This window comes from Glossina fuscipes, unplaced genomic scaffold (assembly GCF_014805625.2).
Source record: "Glossina fuscipes isolate IAEA_lab_2018 unplaced genomic scaffold, Yale_Gfus_2 2, whole genome shotgun sequence".
Lineage (NCBI taxonomy): Eukaryota > Metazoa > Arthropoda > Insecta > Diptera > Glossinidae > Glossina > Glossina fuscipes.
In genome coordinates, this window is record NW_023998416.1 from 19,094,582 (window position 1) to 19,117,565 (window position 22,984).

General features: G+C 33.8%; 1 protein-coding gene across 7 annotated transcripts in view; it reads right to left on the reverse strand.

Annotated features, from left to right (window-relative positions):
• The window catches only part of LOC119633906, a 271,992-nt gene extending 249,350 nt beyond the window's left edge, over positions 1–22,642 (reverse strand). For 5 of the 7 annotated variants that reach the window (XM_038027725.1, XM_038027727.1, XM_038027723.1 and 2 more), the window contains exon 1: positions 12,936–13,646. The gene's annotated coding sequence lies outside the window, so the exon portion shown is untranslated. Of the gene's footprint in view, positions 1–12,935; positions 13,647–21,067 lie in introns of those variants that run through there. The other 2 variants (XM_038027721.1, XM_038027722.1) reach the window with 2 other exon arrangements.
• Between the last annotated feature and the right edge of the window lie 342 nt (positions 22,643–22,984).

A 22,984-nucleotide genomic window follows, 5' to 3' on the forward strand; every position in this document is an offset into this window, starting at 1 on the left:
CGTTTTCTTGAAACCATATCTTGTTATTTAGACAGAAAGGATCTGATTATCATGTCACGTTAGCACGTGAGCATTATTAACTCTTATTGTCTTTCCGTAGGCAAAGATTGAGGTCCGAAATACATACCAAATAGAGATACCTTGTGGAGCTATCTGTTTCTCAGCCATCACTCGTTGATTATCTGTAAATTGTCGATTAATCAAATCATTAAGCTACAGGTAGCTTAGATGTTAAATAAATTCTCTGGACATCTGATTGGCTTTCCTCCTATCTAAATGAAAAGTTAAGACATAAAGGACAACATTTTTGATGTGTTGCAAGCACAGTCTACATTCCATACTTCCGCAGTATATAACGCTAGTAATGTCACATTACTATGTGCCTCTCAGTCTCATAGGCGAATTACGGGAATAATGAAAAACTGATTGCTTTTGTTTGTTTATTTACTCATCCACTCATCAAGCTACGTATACACATAAAATGTTATATACAGACTGTATAATTTCTGACTATGGATTACATAAAAAAAAGACAACAAAAGGTAGAAGAAAATGAATTTATTGATGAAAAGTGCTGTATGCACTTTCGTTCAGTTTATAGGTTCCACGTAGATTATCAAACGTTATGCTGTGGTATGCAAAGTTCTTCAATGCATTTCTGTTCCATATTACGTCCTATCCGGGATACGGAATCCCCTTCTGACTTGGGGACTGTGAGGCATATCGTGGTACACATCGTAGTACACCCAAATTTATAAATATATTGTTTTTTTGCCTGGTTTAAATGTTAATTTGAAGTAAAATATAAAAACATTTTTAGAAATGTAATCTGAAAGTCGAGTTCAAATCAGTCCTAAAGGCTTGCCCCAGTAAGTTAAAGGCTAATGTAAACTTTAAGTTATTGGATTACGTGCTTCAATTAGAGGATGAAACTATACTTTGTAGTTGTCGAAAAAGTTGGTTGAGTCTTATTGAAGTAAACGAACATATCGATGCGGCAGCGAATCATTTTTCCATCTTATTAAGTTCTAACTCACACCTAATTCAATATCGATATTAAAAAGCTTTCATTGAACTTTAAACACATTTGGCTTTGAGAACAGGACACGACAAATTGAGTGTATCAGTTCTACGCTATATATATGGAGGACCTCAAGTTGTTTGCAAATGGAAGAGTTGGGCGTGATAATAAATGATTAATAATAAGTTTTAGCCAGAGAAATAATTAGCACTGGCCTCACACCACCTAAGGGCTACGATTTCACTGAAAATTCTACAGCACTTGAGATTCGAATCCGCAACCATTCAGTTATTAGTCGAGACGCTTTGCCTACTCGGCCACTTAGGCGGGAAATAGATAATATTAAAAAAAAAAAAAAAAAACTATATATAACCAAAGAAAAATGTGGGGAAAATATTGCCTCAATCAGTTTTGTGTGACTATACATAAAAGGAAAGTTCTTACACGTTAACGTAAACGATTTTGGTGTTTTTCTCCAATTTCAGTGGACGTTCAAGGGATTACATGGATTTGAAGAAAAATCATATTTTCTGTCTTCTTCTTTTTTTTTTTTTTTTAACCAGCAAAAGGGTTATTTTTTCGATTTTTTAAGCAGATAAAAGGACTATACTCCTACACTATATTGCTGAAGTAAGTAAAACTTTCATCTATAAAATTTTGAAAACACGCCCGTTGAAATCTGGTTTTCAAGGGCACAATGTTCTCGCGGTAGACACAATAACTCAAAGCAGTACTATCTGAAGTCAAAAAATTGAATACTCTCTGTTGGTAGGTGAATACAATCCGTGCACGATAACCAAGTAAAATAAGTTGTAGTCAAGAAATGATGTCGTTCAATCACTAGCCAATTATGTTAAGAGGAAATGCGTAACATTTCAGTATAACTGGTGCGTACCTGACTGACTTAAAAAATACTATTTGGAAAAAAGGCAAATCAAGTTTGAAGTAGCGGTAGCAAGAGTAGCAATTGTAGCAGCAATACTAGTAGCAGTAGTAGCCCTAGTACTAAGTAGTGTTGCTTGTAGTAAATGAAGTAGTACTCCCTTCTCCTAGAGTTTTACTCCGATCAGTTTGAGAATTTGTGATAAATTGTTTGGCTTTTTCTAGATAAAAAAAATGGAATTTTTTTTTTTAAATTTCAAATTTAAGACACTCGAGCTGCATTTATTTATATGCCGAGGCAATTAAAAAGTATTTGAATCCCTCCGCGGATATATCAATGAGAATAAAAGAACTAAATTCATCTTCAAGCCTGTTGAAGTCACGCGTCCATATCACTTTTCTAGGCAGCTCTATTTTCATCCCTTTTCCTCAATGGAAGAATACATAAACGCTATTTGAACGCGTATTGTATTTGGTACAGATATTAACCTACGGAAAACTACACGCTTCATGGACTGGCAGGTGTTGTAATTGTTGAATAATTAAAGTGCAACGACACCTATTAAAAATTAATCAAATATTATGGCTGCGTGCAGTGCATGGATATGGCCAGCGATCCATTCACGCAAAGATTTTTCTTAATATTTGTATATATTTCTTTCTCTCTCTTTCTCTCTCTCTCTGCCTCTATCTCTCTCACTGAATGTCATTTTAAATTATTTGCCTTATACGGCAGTGCGGTTGCTTAAGCTTTGCAGTTTACAAAATTGTATTTTATTAAAAACCGCACAGCTCGACACAAATGAAATGAATTCTTTCCAACATAAATAGCACATTTGCTAACAAAACCGCATACAATCGTGAAATTAACAAACCGCATGCATGCGTTTTCAGGCGCAAATTGCATTGAAATGTATTTCGAGGCCACATTAACGCTTTTTCGGGTCTCTTCAAGTGTTTGCGAAATAATTTGGGAAAGAGCAAAAGTTTCCCATAAGCATCTTTAGAAGCCCGCATATCTTCTCTTTGCTGCTTGTCTTTCTCAAAAATGCCTTCACATTAAATCGAAAGACGCAGACAATTGCGTAAGTCATGCTTATACATCACTTTCAAAAGTCATGAAGAGTTAAGTTGCCCTTCCAAGTAAATTTCAATAATCAATCATTAGTTTCTCTTTCTCATCATAATGAAGAAGCATTTAATAAGTGATAGCCTTTGAAAATTGGTACGTTGCACTCAGTGACGACCCTGATTCATTCGCTATAATTTATTATAGTTATTACGAATTTATTGCAATTAATTATTTTAAGCAAATTTTAGTTCGCTCTGTAGAGAGACACAAGTGCACGCAGGAGCAACGAGAAGTATGTGACGAAAATGGCAAAGTTTCATTTCTTAAGGAACGTTTCGGTGTTCGACGGTGCATCTTTCGGTATTAAATGCAAACGTAAACTTGGCTTTTTCTGAAAAGTTCGTTATTCTTAGCTCATGTGTAGAAAATTTTTTATTTATTTCGTATGTTCTACGTCCTTGGTATTGTAACTACAGTATATTAAGTCTGTCTACGAGTCTAGATAGGATCGTCTCTCATGCTTTTTGTTTGCTTTAGACAACCACTATGTACATATATATATAAAAATTTATTGGATGGCATCGTTTTACGATCACTTATACCCTAATACCCTTACATTTATACGCTAAACTACTTGTGGTACAGGGTATATTAAGTTAAGTGTAGTCGTATGTAACACGCAGAAGGGCTTAAGATAGTCCCACCTTTTATTATGCCTGATGTCTGTCCATGTACATTTGTGTTCACGCTGCAGATCGTAAATTTTTGAGATATTTTGCTGAAATTTGGCTCAGTGACGTGTTGTGCCCCAAAGACGAGCGCTATTGAGAATGTTAGTGTCGGTCCACTTTTTCTACTACTCTAATTTTTCGGCAGAAGTACCTAAGTAGTAGTATCTCGGCATTCTAAATTGGTTCAAAAACTTTGGACAGATCGTGGCAATTTTTGGACGCACTCTCATATGACGAAAACTGAAGTTCATACGACAAAAACGCATAATTTTCAATGCTCCATGATGAAAATTTAACATAAAAATATCCAGTGTACCAAATTTGGACCATCTCCACCTTTTTTTGATCCTAACCAAATAAGGATAATCACGAAAATTGATCCTTTGTAGAGCAGAAAAATCTAAGTTTTAATATGTGGTAAAGGGAAATATTATAGTAATTTCACACAAAAATAGACCAAAGAAAATTCGGACCATCTACGCCTCATAGTGGATCCTGCCCTATGTAAGGATTATACTTGTTCCACATTAGGTTGCGTTTTGGGCCTGTTCCCCTGCTGCTTCTTCACACCTGTTCCATAATAAAAATAAGAATTGTGTGAGACAGGGTGGTGGACGGCATCTAAAGGTCTTGCTTTGCCCGACTTTAATGTTCTTACTTGTTTTAAAATATCTTCGTATTAAAAACAATATATTTTTAAACTATCTTTATACAAAAACAAAAGATTTCAATCTCGAATTCAATTTCGAATAAAGTCTTTTTTCGAGTGTTTTTATGCGATCTTTTCCTTTTATTCGATTTGGTTCATGCGATTTTAATTTTTTTGTTTGTGGGATGTGTTTTGTAGCAGCTTTTTTTGTACGGTACATAAGTAGGAAGCAAACAATGTGAACAGTTTTCGAAACTGACATCTCTGTTTCAGAGGGCTCTGACATATCTTCCAGGAGAGGCTTTTTCATCCGATTTCTATTTATCGAATACAATTAATTTTATATTATTTGCTATGAAAAATTGCTTATTATAAAGTTGTAGAGTTTTTTTTTTGCGGTTTTCTTTCCGCGATCTCTAGCTACCGCACAAAATCAGACTTAACTGCAATTCCCGACAAAGGACTGTAGAAATATAACATTTTGGCAGACGAAATGAAAGCGCGAAATTTGAATGGAATGAAAACACTTTGCATACACCATCCTACAAAAGCTCATTTAGTCTTCATGTAGAGAATTCAAGAAGAATTCACTTGATAATGAAAATTTATCCAAAATAATGATATGATAGACATATTTTTTATACTAAGCTTGGACAACATTAGTATATTTTCCATCACCTTCAATAAAAAATAAGCCCTTATACGTGATGAAAAATGATTTGATTTATAAACACAATGTGTTCTTGGATCTCCTTCCTAGTAAAATTAAACTTTTATAGCGCAACAAGGAGTAACTTTTAGTATGTTCTAATAAAAGTGTACCCACATGTAACATAGACACTAACTACTAGCTACTACTATACATGTATAGTAATGAACTTTTACTATGTCGGCCGATTGTTAAGCCTTTTGAGGGCAAAAAATTCAAGTTTTGATAGTTTATTTAGGAATGGTTACCCACTTCTCATTGGGTAGTAATTACTAATTGATTTTCAACGGCCGCTTTTAACTAGGTCCGGTCAAGGATCAAAGAAATAACCACGAGATTACCCAGATTAAAATTTTCAAGCCATAGGGAGCCTGAAGACAGCTTAACCGAACGGTATGTGATATACCGATATCCGGGTCCGCCGTCACACCGAGTAACTTATCTGATGGCGTTGTAGGAGTAATTTCAAAGTAGAAAAACCACCTTTTACAATAGTGTAAGCCGCTTAATGGTTGTCCTGGCTAAACGGTCTTAATATGTTATCTATGAATATATTTTGGGGAATGCATGTTACCGTTGAAGAGTCACAACGCAAATGTAAATAGAACGCTTCTCTTTGTTAAAGGCATTTGGAGATCTTTGCTAAATTTTTATTTAATTTGCGTAGGCCCTATTGAGAACGGTATGTAGGGTACGGTTAAATCCTTATTTAACCCTACTGTGTTTACGAAGTAAACGTGAAACGCATTCACACGTATATTCGAACGCTTTCCTGAGTACGTTTGTAGTACATGTGTCTGCCTGCGAGCACCTTTCTAACCTCATCCATGCACATACATGAGCTTTTTGCGGTTAGAAGTGCTCGTGCATTCATCATCAAAGCCATTTACTGGGAATATAACGAAACTTGACAGAAAAATATGTGGTAAACGTGTACGAACGTGCTGCCGTTTAATGTCAACTAAAAACAAATGAAGCATTTGCACATCTTTAATGGTGTGCTATAGTGATCTGCCCTAATTATATACCGTGGATCGATAATTTGAACGATGCGGAAATGCAGACGAGTGTTGCGTGCTTTTGGCCATAAATTTTTGTACAAAACGTAAAAGCGTGATACATTTTTTGACCTCATTTTTCTCTTCTCCCTCATTTTCCTTCCTTCTCCCGTACGGGATAGACAGACCCTGCTTCTATGTGTACATATGCATAGTCAGTAATAAGCTTATTTTTTGAAAATGTTGCCCGACTGTTTCCAATTGATTTAACAATTTTTTGGTATATCATATTTACTAAAATTACATAAAACGGCAACAACAGCAACAACAATAACAGCAATGGTTGCGCGTAAACATTATAAAATTCATTTATTTGTGTAACCATTTTGCGTGATTGGTTTCATCGGAAATTGCTTAGTGTAAATATGTTGCATATGTTACGTACGTATTGCATATGTTTCATGCGATTTGCTATTTGCAAAATGTCGTAAAATTACAAAAACATATTTCACATATTTTACACATTTCACACACTGATAAACAAACATGTTCAGTTGTATTGGCATTCAGATGGTCTACCGGACCATGACGCGGTTTACATATGCTTTAGTAGCAAATTTTTATTTTTTTTTTTTTTTTTGCATTTTTTAACATTTTTCTATTTTTAGGTTACGTAATTTTACGGAAGTAATTGCTCGGAAAGGTGTGTGACACACATTAGGACAATGGATAGACAGATTTAAATGATTTTTAAATAAATGTTTTACTCTTTTAGATCTAATATAACAAACTGTTTGACAAAAACTTTTAATTAATTCCTATAATGCCGTGACACCTCTAATAACTTGACATGGATACCGCAAGCTCGACATATTGTGGCTATTCGTTGGTAAATTCGAAGGAAAATTAAAAAAACAAAAACGGCAGAATATCCTAATACCAGAGGTTAAAGCAATAAAAGGGAAACTGCCTTAAAGGCATCGCACTAAAACTAGCTCAGACGAAAATATTTTTAAAATAAATCAAAGTTTATTATGAGTAAGAGTGGACTTGATTACCAATAATCCATCGCTTTAATCGGAAAAAGCCCATCAAACTTTTATACGACTTCAGAACACTGCAGTCAATGTCATCGCGCCACCACGTACTTCCCTTTGCAAAAAAAACATAAGAGAATATTAACAGCCACACTATTATATATTTCAAGAGCTTGCGTCTAACTTTAGTTCAAGTTATTGTAATCATTAATTTACGATATTCTAAAGGTGTCGTATGTTTTTCCTATTCATCGATTCGTGGTTAAATTTGCACGAGAAATAATCAAACCTCAAGTATAGCACACACCAGGTTACAATTTTTTCCAAATAATATTCAATGCATATCTTCTTTTCAAAGAAGATTTCCTGACTGTCAATAAGCTAAACACTAATGGACAAAGTAATTCAGCAAAATCACAGGCACTTAAGGAGGTGAAGATGATCGAAATTGTTTTCACTTCATGGATGCTTTTTGCACCGCTAAAGAAGCGGAGAATTTGCATATGTATCGCTCACTAGACGGTTTGCGAAGTCGCAATTTAATTCGACTTCATGCCCCTGTTAGGCGGATAGGCGACCCTAACAATCTAACAGCTTAATAGGAATGCGGTTTTTGACGAATTTTCCTGGATGGTAGGAGACAGGAAGTTGTTAAACATATCTTTAAGGAGAAAATTGAACAGAAAAATAAATTAAGACATGGCAACATCGGGGCTATTCCCACGAGGCAATATCGATTGGGGATGGTATCTGCGGCCCAGTCGTACATTATAAAGGAGGAGTGTACACAGTCGTTTTAAACCTGTTGTCTTGCTTGCCTTATGATAAAGAAGCATTAAAACTCAAGAAAAAAAAAAAGTTCACTTTGTGTAGACACGACCGATTGATTCTATTTTTGGACCAAGCGAGTAAAGTGTCTCGTTAAGTACATGTGGAAAGTTTTAGAGATCTAACTTTAATAATTTTCGAATAACGAGCAAAAATCAAAACATTTTTATTAGCAAAAACTGAATTGCGTTCAGTTTACGCTCTACTGGGCGTTTCTGCTCTGATCAATTTGACCTATTTTCAATACTAACCTACAAAATACTGCGTTCTGCCAAATTTGAAGTCGATATTTACATTTTTCCGACCAGGAGAATGCCAACAACCCAAACCGCACAGACACACAGCCACACAGCCACCCAAATATTCCGACGGACAGACGTGGCTAAATCAATTCAGGGTTCCACGCTAATCAAAAATATATAAACTTTCCAGGGTCTCTGAAGGTTCCTTTTAGGTAATACATATATTATGGAAAAAAAAAGAAAAACAAAACGAGTATACCCCCAACTTACGGTGATGGGTATAAAGACTATTCAATCTACATTTCTATAGCTCTATAGTAGAAGTACATATGACTTTTTGAAAATATCTACTTCTGTGAAAGCGGCGTGTGTTTGAGCGAAAAAAGTTCAATTTTCAACCAAAAAAAGCATTTTTTTATTAAGAAAAAATTTCCAAATTAACTTATCACGAAAATATGGTGTATTTTACTTCAGAATGTCGTTTTGTAGGAGTTATTCCCCTAGTTAAGATTCATGTTTCAAGAAAAACGCATTTGGAAGTTCAAGCGCACCCTATACTGTCATACAGTTATGTTTGAGAAATCAAATTTTTTTCACCATTTAAAATTTCGCCATGCCACCAAATGTCCGTTTATGCGATTCTTGACTATTAAAGTGATGTTTCAAAACGAAATGATATTTTTGAAGATTTACAGTGGTATGTCCTTTACTGAACACAGTAAACAGTATTAGTGGTGTTTTTGTCATTTGCTCTCTACAACTTGGATAAAGAATTTGATGGGAACGCCATAGAAGGAGTTTATATGACTTGCCCTAACTTTCGCAAAATATATGATTTCTCTATTAATTTCAAAATTAAATTAATTAGAAATGCACTGGATAAGCTTAGTTTTTCTTTAGTTTAAATATTCATTGCTTTTTCCATGGAAATATTTCTTTAATCCTGTGTTCTGTTCCAAAAATTGTGCTACAAATTTCCTTTTTTCGTCCGTTCCTTTTTCTACAATAACACACGTTTCTGTTTGTCGTTGCCATGATTGCTTTTATCCATAAAGCATGGCATCATTTGCAAATTCTCGGTAAGTTGCGTAGCATTTTCGCAGTAATTTGTAGAATTGTTTTGAGTTGTGTAACTGACCCTAAACTAAGGGCCGTTTCTAATAACAATTTAATTGGAAATTACAGTGAAGAGAAAACCTATATCTACGACTTTTAATGATAGTCGGCCCAGAAAAAGTCAGCAAGACTTTGGAAGTAGAATGCAGAGCAACATCAAGCACAAGAACATAAACTATTGGAACTACTAAGGAGCGACATACGGCTCGTAACTGGGTTTTGCCCGAGCCATAATTGCCTCAGGTATTGGTTCAAAAATATAAGCATTTCGGATAACGACTCATGCAGACTTTGCAAAGGTGCGATAAAAACGTCCCATCATATACTCTGCGAATATCCGGCCATCTACACAATCAGACACCACCTGTTTGGCCAACATTTCATAGCAGTCGATAGTGCTCCGAACCAAATCAGATGACGGAATTCATTAGAATCCTATAGCTGTTGGGCCAGTACTAGGGCCATGAGCACGTATAATACGTCTTTTACATTGTACGTGGGTACAGGCTGCCCACATTACTACATTTACTACATGCGATTAGAACCGAACTGATGCTCGAATACAACTGAAAAATATCTACCCTTTACCTATCAGCTGGCTAAACAGCTGATAAAACCAATCGTGTGGTTGACAAAACGAAGCAAGAAAAATTTTCAGAATTTATATGTGGGGAAAATCATTTTATATATAAATATAAAAGATAGATAGACCAACGTCGAATCCGCAGATACGTTATACAAATGCTCTAAGTACTTAATAATCTTTTTAGTAACGTGTTTCCGTGCATTTTCCACGTAATAGTTTTATGTCAAGTCAATCTAAACAAACTGTATGGGAGTGAAAAGCAATTAGTTTAAATTCTAGTTAAGAATTCCGGTTAAATAATTGGTTTGTCAAAAGATATTCAGTTTAACTGAACATGTTGAAAACGGTCATAAGAGTTTTGTACAGAGAGCGGCAACAGCGGCAACTACAATTATGGTATCATAATTTCGTAGACACTCTTTGATATTGCTATACATTATCAACAAATTGTTAGACTCAACTAATTTTAAAAGAATTTTAAATGAGTCTCAGCCGGCAGACATCGCAAAGTTAGTTGGAAGTGCAGAAACTCTTCTTTCTGAAAATTACATGGTTGTGAAGGCAATGATTACTTTTGTATCTAATTTGCTCTTTATTTCTCTGTTCAAATTTACACATTTTGCACTACATATGTAAATACATTGTCTCTGTAACGATGTGTGTTCCTTGATGCGCATTCACTCGCCCTCATATGGGGCTTTTCTTCATAAAATTGCTCAAGTGTGCGCCGTAAAATTGTAATGTGTATCTGCAAAATTGTAAACATGCAGTCGTTCTAATAAAATGCGGTCATAAAATGCTTTGGGTAGAGATTGAAAGAGTTGAGGAAAATTTCCATTAAATAAACTTAGCAAACATCAATGATTGCCTTTAAACAATAGTTAGTAATAAATAAAAGTTACATGCGGCTTCGCTTGAATGCTTTAATGACTTCCGGTGACGCGTCTATATATATATTGTTGTTTTTATGTACGTTTACATATCACATCTTCAATTATAGACCACTCAATAAGTAGAATTACATGTACGCATACAATGGCTATTAACACACGAGTCCATAATATTTTTATATAGTTTCAACGTCTAAATGAATTGTATCAAAATTGACATTACTTTACAAATTATTTTAGTAAAGCTATGTACAAGACAACGTGAATGAATAGCAAAAAAAAATTCGAGTGATTTTTACCCCAGGGGGGATGAAAATCCCCATTAGATGGGGCCTTGCTACATTGAGGCACCGCAATAGAAATTGGGTGTGGGCCATTTTGTCGTTTAATGGTTTACGTCGACGCCTATCACAGCCGCAACGAATACTCCCGCAGGCCCGCACGCAGGCAGTCAGGTAAGAAAGCATTCTCCCGAGAGTCAGATGAGCAGTGCGCATCTTCCGTCCGATGTTAAACGGCAAAAACTAATCCATTCATTGCCGAAACCATTAATCGCAAAGGCTATAGGACTCAAGGATAGCAGCTCAAAAGGACGCACATATATCACAATTTTTTTGAAATGGAAAAAAAATTATATTTGCGGAGCCCATATATAAGGGCTTAAAAAAAATATATATTTTTTATTGAAAGCAAAAATTTTTTTCTCCGAAAATCGGTCAAAGAGTTAACGAAGAGTTTTTCGTAGGTATGCCTAGGGCGGAAACAAGGTGCATAAAGGATGCAAAGCTCTTTTGGCGGATGGTTAGAAAAATTGCTTATAGTATTTGCCATTCACCAGACACCATATTACGTTACTACGAAAACATATTATTTCAAAAACAAAATTAATAGAGTTAGACGAGATAATATCATAACTTTGCATCTTGCAGAAACACAAACCCATAGTGTAAAGCAATAAAAATTATGGAATGGTGATAGGGACAATGTTGATGGTCTGGGATGTTTTCTCGGGCAAAAAGATCGATTTCAACGTAGACGGCATAATGACGGGGTCGCTGTATTTAGATAAGCAAAAAGACAACCGTCGACCTAGTGTCTCTAAATTGGCTTTTTATGCCCACTAACGACCTAAAGTGGTGAAAAAGGATTTCAAACTGTCGATCGACAATAAACGAAAATTCAATTTTGGTCCCATTCTATATTAATGTGATCTTGTCAAAGTAAAAATGTGGCAAATAATGTTTAAAAATAGCGATAAACCTTAGAAAGGTAAGGAAGAAGAAGTTTGATATTCCAAACCGAAACGGAGGGGAACCCTTACACACGATTTTGAATAAAACAAGAAACACTGAATGAAAAGTAAAGTGATAGGAAAATATAACTAATTTTTGATTATTATTATAATTTATCTCAATTTCTATCAGTCAAAACTTTATGCCAGAGATATGAGCAGAGATCTACCTATCATGCCTTTACTGTATGAATTTTCTTTCTTTTCTTCTTTTCTTCTTTCTTTTATTTCTTTCTATGCAACTTAACGTATCTGTTAGTGAATCTTCACGCTTGTTCTCATGGCGGAGTGTGTGCTGGTTATATGTTCACGGCTGTATTATGATTTAGTTTTGTAATAGTTACTCTATGACCTTACCTGCTAAATGATTGTTCAGACTAAAAAAATTATATATGCTTTGTTTTATTCTCGTATGCAACTTCTTTTTATATAACGTAACAACAAAAAACTTGAGAGCTTAAAAGTCATAAACTAAGAAAAAACAAAAACTAGTCGAAGTTTAGAAAATTAAAAGCGAACTATTGATTCAGTTTATCTGATTTTTAAACTCTATTTGAAGAAAGTTGTCCTCCTAGACAAAGTTTTCAAGCCGTAATTGCAAGTTTGGCAGGTAACCAGACAGATTCTAATATTCTCTGTAGACAAAACAAAAAAAAAAAAAAAAAAAAAAGAAGAAAAATTTAGTTACAGTTTGGGGCATATTTCTACATGCTACACTTTACATTTTGCAAAGTCAAAGTGTGTATGTGTGTGAAGCGTAAGAAAAACACATTTAAGCATAGAAAATAGAAAATAACCTTTTATGTATGCTTTGCATACGTGGCAAAGGGGATCGTTTTTGTAGTGCACAAGGCAGATAGAAATAGAATAACATAATACAAACCTGTTGCTATGTGCGACATTTTATGTTCATTTCATTGTAGTTTAACTCGAGGTGGAACAACAACGACCGACTTCGTTCAAGTGATACACAATTGAAAGGTATCTTAGTACACGAAGCAGAGAACGCAGCAAGGAATTGTAAGTTTTATCTAACTTTTGTGAAAATGTCAGCTATTAAAACAATCGAGCGTAATTAAGAATGCCGCACAAAGGAGTCTACAGGAGTGGTGGCTACAATCACACAAAAAGTATGATTTGAACACGCAATCGCTTGATTAATTTGATGGCTTTGTGTTTAATTTATCTTTTTTTCTTTCTCCTCTTTTTCGATTTCTTTCCTTTCTTTTTTTTTTCTTTTTTATAACTTATTTGCACTGCTGATGTGCTCTTTTTTCTCTTAACGCTTCATTTTTTAATTAAGTCGACAAAGCAGTGTTTGTTATCCCTGTAACTAAATACCGTTATATCAAATTTTGCAAATCCTTTCTTTTAACTGCTATTGATGACCTTTGTTTTATAAAATATATATATATGTATAAATATTTTTATAATTTCCTTTCTTTGCTTTTTTTATCACTGTGTGTCTATAAAATTTGCGGTTTTACGCTCTTTGTATTTATTTCACTTATCGATATTTCCAGACGAATGATTAATTCCGTGTTATTATTATTTTTTAAAGAATTCAAATAAAAAACAAAACAAAAAAAAAAAAAAAAAACCAAATCGAAACAAAAACAAGTGTAGCAAATTTTTCCTTTTTTTTTTTTGCACTCTTCTACGGCGAAGCCACCACAAACACGCAATTTTTCATAAATATTTTATTAACGACTCTTGAGCTTATTATTGATTTATTCTTGCATATTTATGTATATGTTTTGAATGGCGTTTTTTGTTTACTACTCTAGTCGTTATTGTAAATTTAGTCCAACACAATTTGCAGCTTTTTCGATTTTTTCTTTTTTGATTATGTAAACTTTCAGTTATAATTTCCGTTAATAGATGTGTTGCTGTTGTTGTTATTGTTGTTGTTGTTGTTGTCCTATTTATGTAGAATTTAAATTCACGTTATTTATGCATTATGTGATTAATTTATTATAATTATTTTATAATTATTTACAATTAACTTTTATTATGTGACAAAGGTTATCGGAGCGTATGCGTACTATTATTAATATCATTCTATTTTTTTTTTCTCCACTTTGCTGCTTTGAAAAACAAAGGTTTTTTTTATTAATATTTATTATGTTAATTGAATTCGTTTTTTCCGCGCGTTAGATCCATGATTGGCTTGAACGCACGCTGCCTTTGTATTTGAAGGAATCAAATGGTCTTCACCTAGGTCCTAGAAAAAGTATTTTTAATTTTCACTAATGACGCGTCTATTCTCAAAAATCCCCAACGCCAGATTTTCAAAAATAAAAATATGCATGATGACCAAAAGATGCTGAGACTGTTAAGTTTCATCCATCTCTTCGCCTAGTTAATCAATCGATTGGAGGAAACCTCCCAAATAATACATAAACCTGATAGAAGACGGTTTAGTCATGTTCGCGTGATTATCTTCCCATCGACATATTTAGCTTATAAATGAAAATATTAAGGAAGAAGATCGTAATTCTTCCCAGAATGTCTTCATTGATTTGTAAATGAAAGATTTGAACAATTTCAAAAAACTTGGAATGCTTACGAATTCTTTTGACAAATTTACGGTTTTTTTCTTTGTATCATATTATGAGAGTTTTCGAATTTCTGCATTGTTGTACTCTACACCAAATGCGGTGCAAGTCTGGCAAGCTTGTGCGGATGTATGCAACACCCCGAAATACTTGAGATAGTTCCACCTTTTATTGTATCTGTCGACTCAGAATCACTTTCTAAATCTAATCTTGTCTGTCCATATGTTCGTTTTGTATACTTATGATCAAATTTGAACGCTATCGAAAATAGCTCGGCTCGTACTACTTTTTGGATCAGCTTCCATACATTGCTCTATCTCGTAAAATCATTATATGAATAGCGGTATTAAGCGGATTGGTGTAGGGTATCTAAAGATGAACCGTGGCGCACTGTGTTTTCATTTGGGCTTTGAATTAATTTTTAATAAAAATATTTAACTTCAAAGGTTAAGGTCTCTTCTGCTCTTTCGCTATTAACTTCGATATTTTTCCAGCATTTTCCTTTTCATTTAAAGCATAGTCGCTATGCATTCAATTGAATCGCTCTGCGCGTGGCTGAATTCTGAATGTAATGTAATCTTTTTATTTTACAGTTAATATAAATAAAGTGTGCACACATGTCAGCGGATGTATATGTATGTGCATATTTTTATATTCACTTCAATACCAATAAAAAAACTAATGAAAAATACTTAATATTTTAATAACAATTTAAAAGCGCATTAAAGGCTTAATATGAGTAAATAATAATTTCAAAATCCTCTTACGTTTGTTTACATCTTTAATAAGATATTGAAAGCAGTTTCAACGTTTTTGTCATTTACTTTTTTTTTTTTTTTTTTTTTTTTTATTTGTCCTGAAGCTTTCTAGATTTATAAGAAATTTTGAATTGAAAAATAATAATGAAATCTTTCGTCGAAATATTTCTTAGAAATTTATATTTTGCTCTTTTGAAAAATTTGAAAAGAAAATTAAATAAACCTTAGAAAGTCTTTGGGATTTTCTTCTTTACAGAATTTGGAAAGGAAGGCAGAGAGCGAGTGCGAGAGAGAGAGAGAGAGAATGTTCACTTCGTCGTTGTTAGTTTATATTCATTAAGGAGGACCAGCTCTAACGCGCTATACATTTTGTAATGTCACCATCCTTCAGCATTCCTTTCATTTGCTAAAACAAGCAGAATCGCAAAAATGAAGGCAGAACTTTTTTCACTTCATGTTCTTCATATCGAACTTTTGAAGTCGTATTTGAAAATCGGTTCAATGCGCCCTGAAGTCAGTCTACACAAACCCAAAACAATCAAAAAGAAAACGAACTAACAATCGCTAAGGCCTCTTTTAACCCTAATATGCCCAAGCGCCGTCTTTCAGTCACTTTCCAATTTTTGACTTAAATTTTTTGATTATCTCATAACGGATTTTCAAAAGATACGTTAACGGGTTAGCTATATAAAAAACTTTAAACAAAAGCACTAATTGAGAATAAACGCTTTTGGGCGAACCGAATAGCTATGAATTACGGACTTGCAGAAGACATAAATAAAATATGCTTCTTTCTTTGTAGGAAAGTTTCTTCATTTCGAGCTGCAATCGAGCTGACTCTCGATATCGGAATCCACAAGGCGCGCCCAGGACTTTCAAGTGACTGAGATTCACATCGTGGCATGATTTGTCATAAAAACGAAACACGGCAAGATTACCGTTAACTATTATTAAAATACCAATTATAGTGAGTAACGATTGTAAGATATCTCTGTAAATAACCAAAAATTAAAACAGTAATCTCTCACGATTTTCTAACTTTAAAATAATGATTTCTTTCAAATAATAAAAAGAAATGTTTTTATTCATTTTCTTAATTTTATTATTAAAAAAACTGTTTTAACTTATAGAACAGATTTCTGCGATATTGAGAAAACCACGCCTGAAAGTATTGAAAAATAAAAATTTTTCAAAAACACTTTTCAAAAAAGATTGAAAAACAAAATAGAAAAACCAAAAGTATTTTCTTCGACTTACATAAAATATGGGAACATATCCCTCTTGTCGTTTTGCTGCCGGTTTTTATGGCTTCACCGAGAGTGTTTAGAATTGAGAGAATTGTACATGTATTTCAATTTATTCACTGTATTAATAATTGTAATTTAATAGTTATGTCATTTGGTCGTATGCTATACTTTTCTGGTCGTATGCTATACTTAATGAGGTTCTTTTTCCTAATTTGCAAAGAATCACTTTTAAGAATAAAAAAAAAAACCAAAAATTTCTTCTAATTTCGTTTTTAAAAAAATTTACAGAACTAAAGATAATTAATATTTCGAAAATCAACGGACATGATTCAAATTTCATATGATTAACCTGCTGTTTGAATATCTTATTGTAATTCACCTTCAGTTTGTTGTTATATTTTATTGTTGCATTGTCTCACTTATTATCAGACCTTTTATAAAAAGTGAGACCAAACAAAGAGATCTACGGCCACCAAATTTCCTGAACTTGATTTCTAATTGAAATTACTGTTATAGTTCGGTATGGATTATCAACATTAGTTACGTAGAAGGATGTCCCAAATATCAGTCCATTTAAATCAAATTTATTATGCTGCGATACACTTACGTAACAATTCTTTTTTTTTTTTTTTGAGAAATTTTGTAAACCGCAGTATTTTTTCATATTCCGATTTTTCTAAACTAAAGCTTTTTACGGGTAATGGACGAAATAGCATATCAATTTTCAATAAGGTTCGTTTCCGGACCAACACGCACCAAAATAACTCAAAAATTGCGACCTATAGATTAAACACAAAAAATACATGGACAGATATCAAAATGACGGATGGACGCATTTACCTAAATCGGTTCAGAAATAGATTGGTGTAATAAAAGGCCTTAAGCCCTTTCGGAAGCCATACACATCCGCACAAACTTAATATACGCTGTACCGCAAGCAGTGCAGAATATAAAGAATGAAAAAAAAAAGGGATGAACGGAAATATTTGAAAATTTCCTTCAAAGGAAACCCTCTTAACATTTATTTATTTAATTTTTTTTTTTAATTCAATCAATTTTAAGGAAGAAAACTACGAAATATTTGATTTGAACTTTCTATAAATTTCATGACTTCGAAATATTAAGCTGACAACGAAAAGAGTTTATTTTCTTCTTTTCTTTGCCATGTGTCGAGGTTGGTTGTAAAAGAAGTACGGCTTACATACAAAATTTCGCTTCGATGGGTGTACGAAGCTGAAGTTACTATTTTTCAGAAAGAGGTTTTACATTCTATAGATAGTAGAGAGAACATTTTAGATGGGTTAGGCGACATTTTGCAAGGTTCTTAATACCCTTGACAAGGACAAAGTTCATGTAAATGCATTTATTTCCTTAAACAAAGACTAGTACTACTATTACTTTCATTACCACAACTACTATTACTTTTTCTACTTTTTCGTATATATCGTCAAAAATTAGCGATGTCCTAATCCGAGTGTACGTTACCTTTCAGAGACTACAGCGCTTTGGCTACAGTTCTTGAGGTTCTCTGTCCTTCTGTATATGTTTTTTAAGAGAAAATGCGGAAAAGGCGGAGAGGGTTAAATATAAAGGAAAGTTAAATATATCGGAAGCCTGAAGAGAGAAAATAAATAAAGAATATAAAAAGAGCACATGCTGCTTACGCAAGGGAAAAATGTTACAATTTCCAAACCGACTACCCTTTCACTTAACAATTCTAGTTATCTGGGTTTTACTTTGTATTATCCAGTTCGTGTACGGGCTTGCGTTAGACAATATTTCCATGGAAATAATCCTAACATTACATAATAGTATGCAATCGTGCGATAAGCAGGTTTCTCGCTCTCCTTCCAGTACCGTTCCAAACTGTGTTTAATGTAATTAAAGACTGCAGTACTTTCATGGGTTTCAGTGACTTTTCCATCCCGCCAAATGCCACACAACTTGTCCAATGTTATAATTACGTAATTAATTTGCAAAAAAGGCATAAAAAACACATTTAGTAATTGAGCGAAAAAAAAAAAGAAACATCACTTTGGATAATATAATGTCGAGTCTAGTTCGACATGGAATTTATTGGAACAACTACGATGTCGATTAATATGAAGAACAATTTACAAAATGGTATAGAAATCTTTAGAAAATCCTTTAAAATACGAGGAAGCAAATAAATCTTTTTCGCAAGCAAACTACGGTTAACCTTAATCTTCTTTGCACACTATTAACTGAGTTAACTAAGCAAAGATTTTAATACTTCACATCTTTGCTTGTTCGACTTTCTTGAGACTCTCCATACATAAGTCTTTTATTTAATCCTCAAGTGACATTCCAAAAACTCTTCTATACAGTTTTGGTACGTTCAACAAAAAATGAAAACACAAGTCCAATATTGCAAAAGAAAAGAAGCAAATAAAAAAAAGCCAACAAAAGCAAAATAACTGTAAAAAGAAAGGGCAAACAAAACAAGAACAAAAACACAGTTTCATGCTCTTTCCGGCATAGCTAGGCAAAGCAGATACTATAAAACTATTTAATTTAATATTCCCCAACGAAAACATTATCTTGTTAGGACTGCAGGAAAGTCTATAGAAATAGTTGTATATGTTTGTAAACAGCTAAGGACATATGAATAGCACACTCCTCAATATGAGTAAAAAAATAAGAGTGACGTTTCGATGGCTTATGGGAAACGTGTTAAAATCCTATGGAAGAGAACTGATCGCGTATGCTATTAAGAACTCAGAATAAAGGGAAATCAAAATCAAAGAGAGATGTAAGACATTTAGAATATAGCGCCAAGTTCTGAATGAATAATAAAGAAAGAACGATAAGTTTTGAAGCTATAACGTGGCCATGACGTCTGCTAACAATCAATCACAGGAAAAATATTAAATAAATAAAAAGTCCAGCTGCAATAAGTGCCAGTAAAGCAATAATAGATCGGATATTTATTTACATACACAGAGTTCAGCTATGGGGTAGATGCAGCTCAATCATACAATCCCGAAGCGTAAAAGCGTAACCATGTTACAAATAAAGCCAGAGAGTTATTACAACCACGAAATGTGCGCATACATACAAGAGTAAGTAGAAAAAAAAGTCATATACCCGCCTTGTTCAATCACACACTCAACAATTGACATGCATCAATTAAGAGTGCACCGCGTGAACAGTACTTAAGACGTTGGCGGGACGCAGCTCAGTAATAATATTTTAAATTTTAGTTTAAATTACGACGTCGACAATACATTGAAAATGAGCCGTTTTAATGTATCCGTTAATGAAATTAAGTAAAAACCTTATGTACATTTTCGCAGAGGCTCCCAAGTGGGTGAAAAAGCTCATAATTTAAGGTTAATTGACTAAAAATATCCCTGTTTGGCCGGATAGGAACATTCAAGTAAATTTCATTTAACAAAACTAGCGAATCAATGGCACCATGAACTTAATGCCTAAGGCCATCCTACGTTTTTTAAGTTACGGTATGTAGAAAACTATATTTAGACTATAGGACACAAACCTTAATTTCTTAACGCATAAAACGGAAAATACTTCTGCGAAGATTCAGTAGGATTAACGTGCCCATATAACCGAGGCGCATACCAGCGTAAGATGCTTTATCTTTGAATTTGGGAATATTTATTTTTAAATCTAAGATAAGCATATTTCTAATCATTGAATTCATTCATAGGGGTAGTACATAAAGGCCATTACAAAAGAGCTTTAACATCTTGCTGATCAAACAATCAGTTGTTTCGTGAAAGTAATTTTGTCTATTTGCACTTGACTTCAGAGTCAAGATTCAACGCATCGACATCCTATCCTTCTTCCTCTTAGGCTACATCCTACTGATGATAACTTATTTCCCGTTATCTATAAGAAACAACATTACACACAACTGTTATACTTTCGTTTAAATTCTTGTCCAATGATTTGTCTTATCATGGCATTGTTTGTACAAATATTTCTATAAATTTCTTTACGAGAATGTCGCCTTTATGCGATTTAGACTCCATTTGGAAATAAAAGGTAAGTTTTGCAGCTGTGTCTTAGCATAAACCCGTGTCCTTATTCTCATAGTAAAATGCAAGCTATTCATATGCCTTTGGCTGTATATGTGTGATATACACTTGTAATGTATACCTGTTTGAGGTTTTCAAATTGTGTTACGTCAATTTACATTGTTGTTGTTGTTATTATTATTGTGTACGAGAACATACTTGTTTTCGAATAACTGAGAAAACAGATTCATTTACTTAAGTCAATTGCAAGTTGCTTATCATCATTTGTGCAACTTTACGCACTCTCGCTCAAATATTCAATAGATATTGGTTAAATAATGACAGTACGTACGTGGGTGTGGGTGGTTGGATGTCTATGCGCGACAACGAAGCTTTGGAGCATGAAAAACTAGGAAAACTAACCTAAATTCATTTCGTTCGGTTTACTTACACAAAAACTCAATTCATGCACAAGATTGTGTGCAAGACATTCTGCGCTCGCTTGCTATGTTGCAAATGAATGCAGGTGATCGCCGTTCGCGTGTATCAAATATTTCTGCATTTGTTAGTATATCGAAAGAACCAAAAGATGCGAGAAAAATCCCTTACGTTAGATACGATTTTTTGTTGTTACCATAGAAAAGCATTTGTGAAATATGGTTTTTTTTTTTTTCTCTAATTTCCGCTCGAACGTCAAATGCTGGGAGCATTGAAAATACGCATATTTTGCTTCTTGCGGTACACATACATGTACGTGTTATGTTATTCACTCTTTACACACGAGACATGAAATCTCTTTTCGTTTTATTTTATTTCTTTATATTTTTGTTATTTTTTTCTTTTCTACTTTATTTTTTATGCATTTGCGACTCAATTGTTGGTTTTTCTAATGGATTTACTTATGTGCATTGCACACACATGGGCACGCACTCGTGTTTATACATTATTACTTGCAAAGTGTGTATGTGCTACGAAGCAAAAGGAGACATTCAAGCATAAGGCTCACATACACACATGCATGAACAATTTTGCATGACTTCTTATGTTTGTTCCTGCTAATGCTAGCAAACATACATATGAAAATCGCTCAATATGTATGGGTGTAAGCATTTGCGGGTTTATTGAATTGCTTAAAGCCACATACATGTAAAAGAAACCACGATTTTCAAATAGCCGCAAAACACATCGATAGGTATTCTTCCTGGAGAATGTACGCAGAGTTCTCTCTAAGTAAGTTTCTGGTTTGCTTACGAATCATTTCATCCCATTAGGAGTAGCTTGGCTAACAAGTCTAAAATCTCTTTCCAGAAATTTACAAAAAAAAAAAAAAAAAAAAAAAAAAAACATTTTCCTTTCACTTATTGAATACGTACAAAAACAAAGATTTTTTCAAAAATCATTTATCTTATCATCTTTACGCGTTAAGTTTATGAAGGAAGCAAGAAATCCCGTAACACACGACTTATAACGCGACTATGGAATACACGACGAACCATTCAGCTGAGTTACGTCTCCGAGACTAACTCAAGTGCTAGAAATGCAACTGCAAGTGTGTCTGCAACTACTGCCGCTAAGATACCGTCACTGCGAAATGCTTTTGCTATTGCTGTTGCTGTCGGAGGCTGTAGTTGACTTAGCTTTACCGTAGCAACATTACCACCTGATGTTTCTTTTTATTTTTATTTTCTGTTTTCTATTTTATTTATTTATTTCCTTTTTTCTAGGCTTCAACAGTTGCAGCACACTTTAACATTTACTGTCTCTTCTTCGATGCATTAGCAGTCTTTTTCTTTGTCATGTATTCCTCACGTATAGTGAGTGAGTGATACAAATGCTAATTAAGTTAAGTTTTTGTATTTTTCAAATTGTTTAAAAACAAATACCGTTACTAGCGATTAAAAGACAACGAACGAACGAACCGTTTCAGTTCAGTAGAGCGTTATGTTTTGCTTGCTGCTTGATTCTACTAAGTAAAGGTGAACTGGTCGACCGTTAAAGGAAAGCCTTATGCTCCACGACAATTGGATGCTGGAGCTTAACTGAATACATCAGGAAACTTTTAACCAAAATCGTATACATTAGACATCATTTCAATTATTTTTCGCAAAAGTCCATTTTCATAACTCAGCATCCTTTAAAAGCGAAGCTTTTCATCCCAGTTTTCTAAACTTCAATTTTTTTCACTCGCTCTCTTTCTTTCTCTTACTCTCAAAAATAATCATTATTCTCTTTAGCATTGTTAAGAGTAATTGCATTGAAAACATATTCAGCTATAAGTTTTACATGCGAAAAATCTCTTGCTTTTACCTAAACGGAAGAAAAAAACTGTTCAACCGTTTACCTAAAAGCTTTATTTTCGAACATTCGA